Consider the following 11,883-nt stretch of genomic DNA (forward strand, 5'->3'; position numbering starts at 1 on the left):
ACATAATGATTTGTTTAACTATTTGAAAGCATGATTTAGTGAAATGCTTTTGAATGAACTATATGATATATTGAAAACGATACTTGATCTGGTAGGATGTGTGTGGTTATATTTGTTGAGTTGTGGTTTGCTCATTTCTTCACTTACAATTTTGCAGATGACTAGAGATTGAGAGCTTTAGAGTTATGGGAGCTAAGAGAATAATTTGGGAAGTCTACCTTAATATCAAGATATTGTTAGTTTTGTTGAAACTCCTGTTATGTGTAATTGATTTTTAAGTTTTAATTGTCTAATTTATTATGTTGGAGACTTTATTGGGATTGTATTAGTTACATAGAAGAGAATGTAAGTATATAATTAGCAATATGACTTCATTTGAGGACTTCTAGAATAATAAAATATAGAAAAATTTCATATTACTTTGGTTCTTAATCTTGAGCTAATCTGATCATGTCATGTCTCGGTTTCGTGGCATGACAAAAGCATATGTCCTCCAGAATTAAGGATGGTAATGGATAACTTGTTATAAAAAACTTGCGAGTACTTGACCCGATTATATAGGGTTAGGGTACTTTATAATCGAGTTTAGGTAGGATTCGGGTTGTGATTTCACTACCCATATGGGGCTCATGTAGGGTTCAAGTATCACCTTTTGAGTACCCGATACTCAAACCCCGATTATGTTTTTTTTAATTTCATACAATTAAAGACAAACTTATATTTTTAATTAATTTAATTCATGAAACTATGATTATCAATTAACTTGTAATATCTTTTAATACATATACTCTATATATTGTGTTAATTTATAAGGAATAAAATTACTATTATATATATACTTTTAGTATATATATTTTAAATATAAACATCTTTACTTTTTATTTTGTGTTAACGTTACAAAAATTGTAACTTATAAAATTATTAATTATAATATATGCCTTTATTTATATAAACTTATAAAATATATACCTAAAAAGAAATTGTGAGATTAGAATAGTTTTAGAATTTAACTATTTTTTTAATTGTATGGACAAACCCATATACTTAATTAAACTTGTAATGTTTAAGTTGTTTTTTGAATATTTGTTTTTAGTTATTTAAGCTGACATTTGAGATATTTGTTTTTAATTATTTAAATTTAAATTTTATTGTTTGTGTGCTTTTCTATATTTAATTATTAGTGAATTATTTGGAATATGAGTAGAAATATTATTGTATATAGATATAAGTACGAATTCAGGCTTAGGTAATTGGGTATCCATGAAGAGAATTTTAATAAATTTTTTACATAATCAGGTTTTTAAACGGATTTGGGTAATTATCAGATAGTGAATATGTATTAGGGTTGGGGTTAAGATAGTAAATTTAAAAAATATTTAGGTAATTATAGGATTTGAATACCTTACCCATTAACATCCCTATCCAGAATTTCACCTAAGCCATTTCCCTACATGATGAAGTCAGAAAGATGTGGTAACATCCCCACATTTGGTGGAATGGATCCACGTAGATTGTTCAGGCTTAAATCAATTGTCCTCAATTTCTTACAATGTCCAATATTTGAAGGTACTGTTCTCGATAGAAAATTTCTTGCAAACAGTGATTTTTGTAAGGAAGAGAAGGAGGCCGAAAAAGAACAAAGCCCTGAAGGTATATTCCAGTTAAGGCATTAGAACTAAGGTCAAGGACTTAAGTTGGTTACAATTTTTTAGAGACAGAGGAATAGAAGCGCCGATGTTGTTAAATGGAACTTGAAGGATTTGTAGTCTGGGAAGAAAAGTAATAACTGTTGTGAGAAAGTTCTCGGAAAGTTGATTGTTTCCAAGATTGAGGCTTTGCAAAGAATCACAGGACTTAAATGTCTTAGGAAACGCACCAGAGAGTTTGTTTTTGAAATGATCAAGCTCTACTAGAGTGCCACAAGTCCACCCTAATTCTGGGGGAATATTGCCAAAGTAGTCATTGTCTGCCAAATTTAGATGCTTCAAATTTCCCAAATTTCCCAATGCAGCTTGGATTATATCCTGCAGCTGGATATGGGAGAGGTCAAGGTTCTTAAGCAGCTGGTAGTTGATCAAGCGGTGAGGAATCCAGAGCCATAAAGAGCATTATTCAACAGGTTTGAGTACCTATACCAAAAAATTAAACAGCCTCCAAAGTCAATCATAAAGAAATTAACAGATAAATTATTGTGAGAAATGTTCAAAAATTTGAGGGACTAAGGTAAATCGACAAAAAGAAGAGCAAGGATATCTCTCGACAACAAGTTATTAGTAATGTAACACTTCGTGTCCTCGTTTAATCGTCAATAAGACTTATCAATAAGACGAAGGGACAATTGATGTAAATTTAAGTATCGAAAAGTGATCACGGACGAAAAGAATATTTTAAAATAAAATATCATCAATTACGGGAATTAATCTGAAAGATGGGCACATGTCTAATTTAAGTGGGAGAGAATTTATATGTAAACTTTATTATTTTGAGAAAATAAAATAATTAAATTATGAGATAAAAAAATATAATAATAGTAAGAATATATTTTTAAGTAATGAATTGGGTTAGTAGGGGCCGACCCTTTGAGGAACAAAAGGAGTTGAGAGTGAAATTAGGGTGATGATGAAGACAAATGTTGAAAAGGCCGGTCAACTAAGTAAAAAGGGAATTCAAGCAAATTTATTAGTGTGAAGTGATTTAACAAGCAATGGAAGACATAAAAGAATGGGGGCTGGCCATTTCAAAAGAGGAAAGAAAGAATAGAATAATTAAAAAAAAAAACAAAGATGAAAAGAGAGAAGATAAGAATGGATGTCATCTGCCATGTGACTTATTAAGAGTCAAAGTAATAGTAAAATAATAAAAAAAACTATCTCTTTTTATGATGAAAGATGGTAGCGGCCGGCAAGGAGTAAAAAGAGAAAGAAAGATTAAATGAAAGGAGGGAGATAAGGACAAAAAGTCGTCATGTCCGTTCTTTTCTCCCTTCCACGTGAAAGTCATTTCTTTTTCTTCCTTCCTAACCAGCAGCATATGGAGAGAAATAAAAAGGAAGAGAAGGTCGGCCAAAAACTAGAGAAGCAGAGAAATAAAGGAGGAAGGAAAAAAAGAGAAAGAGAGAGTTGGGAAAGAGAGATTTTGTGATGCCACTTAGAGGAGTCAAAAGAGGAGAGTTTTGCTGCAAATTTTAAGGGAAAAGAAAGCTGAGTTGTTGTTGGATTTTGAGGAAAGAAAAGAGAGAAAGCTGAGTATTGGGGTGCTGCCGACGGTGAGAGAAAGAGAGGAAAAAACGTGCAACCGATTGGTGCGTGAAATGAGGGAGAAGAAAGGAAGAGAAAAACGAGTAGAAGAGAGAGGAAGAAACAGGAAAGAAAGGTAAGAAAATAATAAAAATATGTATAATAATGATGTTATAATAAAATAAGATATATTAATTAAGTGGGTTTTAATATTTAGGAGAAATAAATAAATGGTGCATTGTGGTGAAAGACTGATGGAAATAATGAACTATTGGTAAGAAGGAGTAGCTTGATACGTCTTTGAATTAATAGCGATGTAATATTTCGCTATTGTGAGGTGAGTAGGGGGTGTCAATTTTAAAATTTTCGTAAATATATATACCTATACGTATGACTTATTTTAAGTGCGAAAATTGTGGATAACATATGTTAGTAGCAATCTTAGGAAATTATGGTTGCAAATTACGTTTAGAAATCGGTTTGAGTATATATATGTATAAATTATATGTAAAGTGTTTAGAAAAACGAGACACAAGACCTTTATACTGTTTTACATCAAAATTTGTGCCTTATATTTGTGCAGTGTGTATTCATGGTTATATTGCTTATTCACCATGCGAATTATTATTTTGAAATTCATACATAAATATATTTTGAGAAAATGATAGATTTTATCATATCCTATGTTGAATACTTTGGAAATAATTTTGAGACGAGATTTCAAGGACATAAAGCGATTCTAAAATGATTTTTTTTAAACTGAGAGATTCGAGAGTAGGCCGGATGTCACATCAGTTAAGTGTGACCCTCGTGTACGAGTGAGCTCTAGCTAGAGAACCTTTGAGTCACCGACAGGCAGTTAGGCGTGGCGGGGACCATGACCTTTGATATACGTATGTGTGGCTATGCCACTAGATGATTACGCGGTTGCGACCGCTTGATTCTCCGATGTCGGCCAACATCGTGAGACTGCCATGGCATATGGGAATCCAGTGGAAGCGATGCCCTCGGATGTTATTACGTGGTAGCGGGACCACGAGTTTATTTTCATTCCCTACTCGAGAGTGGTATCTCTGGGTTTTCAAACTCATATTTCTCTGCATGATGAAAACGAAATTTAACGATTTTTCTGCAGCTCCCCTTATTTTTTTGGTGAAATGAATTTTAACTCCTCGAGTGCGAGGTGATTTGTGATTTACGTATGAGTTTGATTAACATTCGATTTCATGGGAGCTTGTCGAATATACTGATTTGATTTGAGTAAAATGTCAATTGATCTTGACAGTGAAATTTTCTTTATGTAAAATTGTTTTAATTTAATATTTCAAAGATTGACTTGAATAAGGTTATTGATCTGTTTTGTAGCAAAATTTTTTATCTACCTTGGTTGATTTACCAATTGAAGTGTTTACAATGCATAAGAAATCCTCGATTTTTCATATAAGGCACAAACTCCCATTTGAAATAAATTGTTTTTGTAATCCTGCATTTTTATATTCAACTGATCTGCTATTTGCTTATTTTCCATCTACGCCCTACTCACGGAGTCGATGATCACTGAGTTTGTGAGACTCACACTCCTCTTTTGCAAACAATGATCGACTTAACGAATAATCATCAGCGCGTTTAGCCCACCGCAAATAGGTAAAGGCATTCTTATAGCTTTTTATCCCGAGTCGCTCCGCGGTTAGAGATTGAGTTGTAGTACTTTGATTTTACTATGTAAACAAATATTAGTTTTGATAAAAACATAAAGTTTAGATTCTTGAACTCAATGTATTTAATTGTGATATCATGACTTAAAGTCAAAAATTTAATGACTATGCTTCTTGTGAAATTTTAAGTCATAAAAATATATATATGGTTCAAACATTAATACGGATTAGTAAAGGTATACAATGAGTTATGGAGAAATTTCTTTTAGGCTTTTTCGAGACTTGGCGGGATCTTCCGGAGGTCTCAGACGCCGATAACGACTGAGGAGGGATCGTTACAAGTAAGGTTCAAAATTGATAGATTCTTGCAAGAGGAGAGCTTATCAACTTTTTCAAACAATTTGTTAAATGACAGATTTAGAAGTTTCACATTCTCACAATTTGAAAACAAGTATTTCAATATTGAAAAATCTGAAATGAGATTGCTTGAAAGATCAAGCTCTAAGAGAGAGCTTCCAATGTAAAAACTACCTTTATAGATCGAGTTAGGGAAAAGATTTAAAGAAGTCAAATGATCACAAGAATCAAAAAACGCTTTAGGCTAGGCTTTGATAAACTATTGAATGACAAATCAAGCGTTTCAAGCGTGCATGGATAAGAAGCATTATCATGCAAGAGATCCCCAAAGAAAGAGTCTCACTCAAATGGAGATGCTTGAGATTTTTTAAGATAAAGAGATTGTTAATATTTTTCTTGTTTTAGATTGTGTGGATCTTTAATTAAGGGGTTTTCAAGGATTAAGGTTTTGTTTTGTTTTTTTTTTTTTTAAGATTAATCATCAAGATATTTCATTCAAAAAGGAAAAACCCAACAAATTTTACAAAACAAGTAAAGAGCGAAAGAGAAGTCAGCTCTGACCTCCCAATCGGCATCTTGGATATAAAAATCAACCAGTATCCACAGTATTTCAACACTAGACAGACAACAAATAATATTTCCATTTACATTTGCAACCTGTACCCAAACAACATTAACCATACCCAAAATTCAAGTGTAAGGCATCAGTAGGTATTGTTTTTTGGGTGAAAACAACTATTGGGTTAAGGTTTTTAGGTGGTTAAGAGGCCGATCTTTGAGTGCTTGGGGCTAGATCTGAGGCATGATGATTAATATTGTTATTATTAAAACGGTTAATAATTTGAAAAGCTTGTCTTCTAATCATATTGTGAAAATTAGATGTTTTAATGATTCTAAACTTCATAACTATTAGAATTTAATTGTTATGAAATGACAATTTATATATAATTTTAAAAAATCACCAATATACAATTAAATAGTACATAAAGAAACAATTTTTATTCAATTTGAGTTTTTATAAGAATGTTATCTGAGAATAGTTGTTTGATAAATTTTGTAAATAAAATTTGAGATAGTGTTTGATAAATTTAAGTAAATTTTTTATAGCATTTAAAAACTTATTTTGTAATCATGATATGACAAATTATAATTTTATTAACATTATTTAGATATAATTACAATTACATTTAAATAAACTTATAAGAAAATATGAATCTAACTAAAATTTATGAATTTACATCATTATCATCAAATAATGCTTTATCATTTAGTCTTATATGTATATAAATGCAGGTGCAGTGCACATGTTTTAATATTAGTGTATTTGAAATAAAAAAAATTATTTTTGCTGTGAAGAATATATATAGGTTAAAATACATTGACACCTAAAACTTTGACCATAATTACATATAATCCATTAGTTTTCAAAATGAACACTCTACTCTAAACGTGTAAATGACGTTGATGCTTAAATGTGAAATATCTAAAACACTTTATTATTATTTTTTTTTCACTCTTTTCCTTTCTCTTAGGCCGATTGACCGCGCTCCCTTACACTGATTTCCTCCCATTCTTCCCAATTGGTAAAGCAACCAATCGCCCGTAAAGAGAAATATTGGATTAAATGCGTTAGTTAAAGCGGTTAATGTTGAGATGCTGAGCTATTCGATTTGAGATTTGATGTGTTTTTTGTAAAAGAACTAGCTTCCTTGTGTAGTTGCGTGGTGATACTCTGCTTTTTGCCATCAGAGTACATCTTTCTTTGTTTTTTTTTTTTTCCTTTTGAGAACAAAGGTAACCTGCGTTTTGGTCTGTTACGCTGGTATGACTTAAAAGCAGAACAAAAGGTAGAAACAATCGCAGAATGCCGAAGCAAGAAAACAGAATTACAATGCCAAACTGTAACAGGAAAAACAAATAAAAAGTTTCAGGGGAATCCAAAAAGAAGGAGCAGTAAAGAAACGGAATCTCTCAAGAATCAATGCAATGTAATTGTAACGCCTTATGTATGCATGATATTAATTAATAAAATTTTTATATCTATGTAATTAGTTTTTTATTCTTCACTTATGTATTACGAACTTAAGATGTATATTACTTTCATGTATTGTTTATGCATTTTTTATTAAATTTATTTAATATATTTTCATAACTATGACTGAGCGTTATGGATGATTAAAAAAATATATAAAGATTATAATTTTTATAAAACAAAACAAACATAAAATTTTGCAAAAGATAATTAATAAGTTAAATGCAGTATTTTTTTATTTTTGTATATTAATAGATTAATGTATTTATAATTGATTTACTAAATATAACTTTCAAATATTAAATCTTGACTCCCAAGTTTCTAGTGGGATCTGTGACTCAGTCTTCTTCTCCAAAATTTTTCAGACTTCACTTCTTTTTCAGTCAAATGGCAACTGCTAGTTTCTCTGCTTCAATACCACCTATTTTTACTAGCTCAAACTATCAGATTTAGGCAGTGAAAATGAGGTCTTATTTTAACGCGTTCGATTTATGGGAGGTCGTTGAATTTGGAGAAATCCTTATACAAAAGCACTCTAATCTTACTTTGGCTTAGATTAAGTAGCATAGAGAGGAGGTAACTCAGAGATATAAAGCCTTATCTTGCCTTCAATCTGCAGTTTCTTATACTATCTTTGTTAGGATTGTTAATTTTGATGATCTAAAAACTGTATGAGTTACTTTGAAAGAAGAATTTTAGGGAAATGATAGGACTAAGATGATTCAGGTTTTGAGTTTGTCTAGAGAATTTGAGTTGCTAAAAATGAAGGAGAGTGAAAGTATTTTTGAATATTTTGATAGAGTTTTAAGGGTAGTTAATCAACTTAGATTGCTGAGGGAAAACGTGACTGAAAGAAGCATAGTAAATAAGTTCTTAATTAGTCTACCAGAGAGGTTTGAGGCTAAGATATCTTATCTGGAAGATTCAAAAGATCTTACAAAGATATCTGTTAATGAGTTGATAAATGCAGTATCAGCTTAAGAGTAAAGGAGAACTTTGAGAAATCAAAATGTTGTTGAGAATGCACTGGTAGACAAGACTAAGAATTTGAAGGTCAAAGCTAGTTGTTCAAAGAAAAATGAACGTAAAGGGAGTAAAGTTAGAGATGAAAAACAAAAGAAGTAGAGAGACAGGTTTAATCCTTGTTTTTACTACAAGAAAAGAAATCAGACCAGCAAGTACTGTTGGTACTGCCTTAATGTAAAGTGCAGGGCATGTCATCAGCTACGACATGTAGAAAAAGTTTGTAAAGACTAAGAAGCTAGATACTAAAGATCAAGCTGCTGTAGCAAAAAAGACTGATGAAGGTGAAAAGCTATTGTTTGTTGCCAAATCTGCTGATGGTTCAAGTAATAAAGATGTTTGGTTGTTAGATAGTGCCTGTTCTCATCATATCACTAGAAACAAGAACTTATTTACTGATCTTGATATTAGCTTTAAAGCTAGAGTTAAAATTGGTAGTGATGATTTTTTTATGATTAATGGAATTGGTAGAGTAGTTGTAGTGACTTTCTCAAGAACAAAGTATGTATCTAATGAGAGGTATGTACCAGATGCAGATCAAAATCTACGAAGTGTTGGGCAGTTAGTAGATTGTCATTACGCTTTATTGTTCAAGGACAAGTATTACATAGTGTTTGATCTTGCAGATTGTGAGATGATGAAAGTTGAAATGAAAAATAATTGCTATCCTTTGAACTTAAAAGATCCTGAACATTTTGCTATGTATACTGAGCATGATATGTCTGATGTGTGGCATACAAGAATGGGACATGTAAATTATGGTTCACTGATAAAAATGTCATCTAAGGTGATGGTTGAAGGTTTGCCTATCATAACTAAACCAAATATGCTATATAAGGTTTGCCAATATGAAAAGTACAGTAGAAAGCCTTTTCCAAAAGAAAGAAGTTGGAAAACTAAAAAGAAGCTTGAATTGGTTTATACTGATATTTGTGGCCAAATGAAGACTTTGTCACTGAATAATAAGATGTACTGTATTCTATTTATTGATGATCTGACAAGATATTGTTGGACTTTCTTTATGAAGCAAAAGTCTGAAGGTTTAAAGCACTTTGCTAAGTTTAAAGCTTTAGCTGAAAATTAGTCCAAGATGAAGATTAAGATCTTAGGAAGTGATAATGGGTCTGCTTTCACTATTGCTAAGTTTGAAGCTTTTTTGTCTTAGTTAAGAGTTAAACATCAGCTTACTATGGCTTATTATCTTCAGCAGAATGAAGTGTCAGAAAGAAAAAATAGAACAGTAGTTGGAATGGCAGGCTGTTTACTGTTCTAGAAAAGCATACCGAGGGTATTTTGGGTAGAAGCAGTTAACACTACAAATTATCTGCTTAATAGGACCTATACCAGGGCATTGAACCTTAAGACTCCTTATGAAATGTGGTTTGATTGTAAACCATCAATTGCTCATTTGAAAACCTTTGGTTTTGTCTGTTATGCCAAGGTACCAGATGAAAAGATGCCAAAGTTGGATGCAAAGTTAGTCTTATCTGTTTTTCTTAGATATAGTGATTGTTCCAAAGGCTACAGATTATATGATGATGATGTTAAAAAGGTTTTAATTGTAGAGATGTTGTGTTTGATGAAGGACAAAGTTGGAAATGGAAATCTATAGTTGAATGTTATGAGAAGGTAATCACTGATAAAGAGGATCAGTTGCATTCTGAATCTAATGGTTCTTATGATATTAAAGATGAAAGAAATGTTGTTTAAGGTACCAAGACACTATAGGACATATATAGCAGACGTAATATAGCTATATGTGAACCTTCAAGCTTCATTAAGGCCAATTTTGATAAGAATTGGAGGGCTACTATGAATGCAGAAATGCAAATGATTGAAAAGAACACCTAGATTCTTGTTGACAGACTAGTTGATCAGCATGTTATTGGTGTAAAGTGGATTTTCAGGATAAAACTGAATCCAGATGGGCCAATGAACAAGTATAAAGCCAGGTAAGTTGTAAAAGGTTATGCTCAAGTGTATGGCATTATTGTTTTGAGACTTTTACTCTAGTTGCTAGGCATGACAGTATCAGGTTACTTGTTACTCTGTCTACTAAAAATACTAGAAAATTTTTCACGTAGATGTGAAATCTGCTATCTTAAATAGCGGTGCTATATGAAGATATCTATATAGAACAGCCTAAAAGCTATGTGAAGAAGGGTACAGAAAGTAAGGTTTGTAAGCTTGTCAAGGCTCTCTATGGTCTGAAACAGGCTCTTAAAGCGTTGCATGAGAGAATAGATGAGTATTTTAAAGATCAAGGTTTTGTCAAGAGTTTGAATGAACATACACTCTACATTAAGAAATCAAAAGACTTAATAATTCTTATTGTGGCTTTGTATGTTGATGATATGTTAATTACTAGACCTGATACTATTTACCTTAAAGATTTCAAAACACAGATGATGAGTGTGTTTGAAATGACAAATTTGGGGCTTATGTTTTACTTTCTAGGAATGAAGATATTACAGCTACTTGAAGAGATTGTCCTGCATCAGACAAAGTATGCAAGAGATAGACTAAAGAAATTCAATCTGGATTCTTGCAAGTCTGTGGACATACCTTTAACAATTGGATGTAAGCTGAGCAAAGAAGATGAATCAGAAAAGGCTGATGGAAAACTTTACAGAAGTATGGTAGGATCTTTGCTATATTTGTTAGCCACTAGGCCTGATATCATGTTTGCTACAAGTCTTCTTTCAAGGTTCATGCAATCTTCATCAAATTTACATTTTACTACCATTAAAAGAATACTTAGATATGTGAGAGGTGCTGTGGATTTTAGTTTGAAATATACAAGAGCTGAAAGCAGTAAATTGGTGGGATATAGTGACAGTGACTGAGCAAGGTCCTTTGAAGATTCAAAAAGCACTAGAGGATATTGTTTTTCTTTTGTTAGTGGTGTTTTATGTAGAACTTTAAGAAGTAGGATATAGTAGCTCAGTTTTCAACTGAAGCTGAGTATATAGCTATAATTGCTGCAACTAATCAAGCTGTGTGGTTGTGGAAATTTCTATCTGATCTTAGTTTTAAATAGCAAAAAGGAACAGTAATCTATGTGGACAACCAGTCATTGATTGCTATTGCTAAAAATCCTATGCAGCATGGGAAGACCAAGCATATTAGAGTGAAGTGTCATGCTCTTAGAGAAGCTGTTAAGGTAGAAGCAGTTCAACTCATTTATTGTCCAATAGATGTCTAGTTTGCTGATATCTTTACTAAGGGACTCAATTGAGAAAAGTTTGAGTTTTTGAGGTCAAGCTTGGGAGTTTTCCAAGTATTCAATCATGGGGATATGTTGGAAGAGTGATTGAAATCCGAATGAAACGGTGCTACAGAAGAAAGGTTGTTTGGTGGGAGTTTAACCATCATTTGAAGATAGAAGACTCGGAGGTGGAAGCAATATGTGTCATTTCATCATTGTCAGTTTGGAGAGTCTTAAACGCAGGACAATGAGTCGTTTAAATAAATGCACAAAACCTATGCTTGGTATCTGTGCTATTTGTTGGATCTTATTTCCAGTGTACTCATACCAAGGCTAGATCTAAGCTCATTTTGTTTTTAGTTTTTTTTCAAA

The sequence above is a fragment of the Theobroma cacao genome, chromosome 7 (assembly GCF_000208745.1).
Source record: "Theobroma cacao cultivar B97-61/B2 chromosome 7, Criollo_cocoa_genome_V2, whole genome shotgun sequence".
Taxonomy (NCBI): Eukaryota; Viridiplantae; Streptophyta; class Magnoliopsida; order Malvales; family Malvaceae; genus Theobroma; species Theobroma cacao.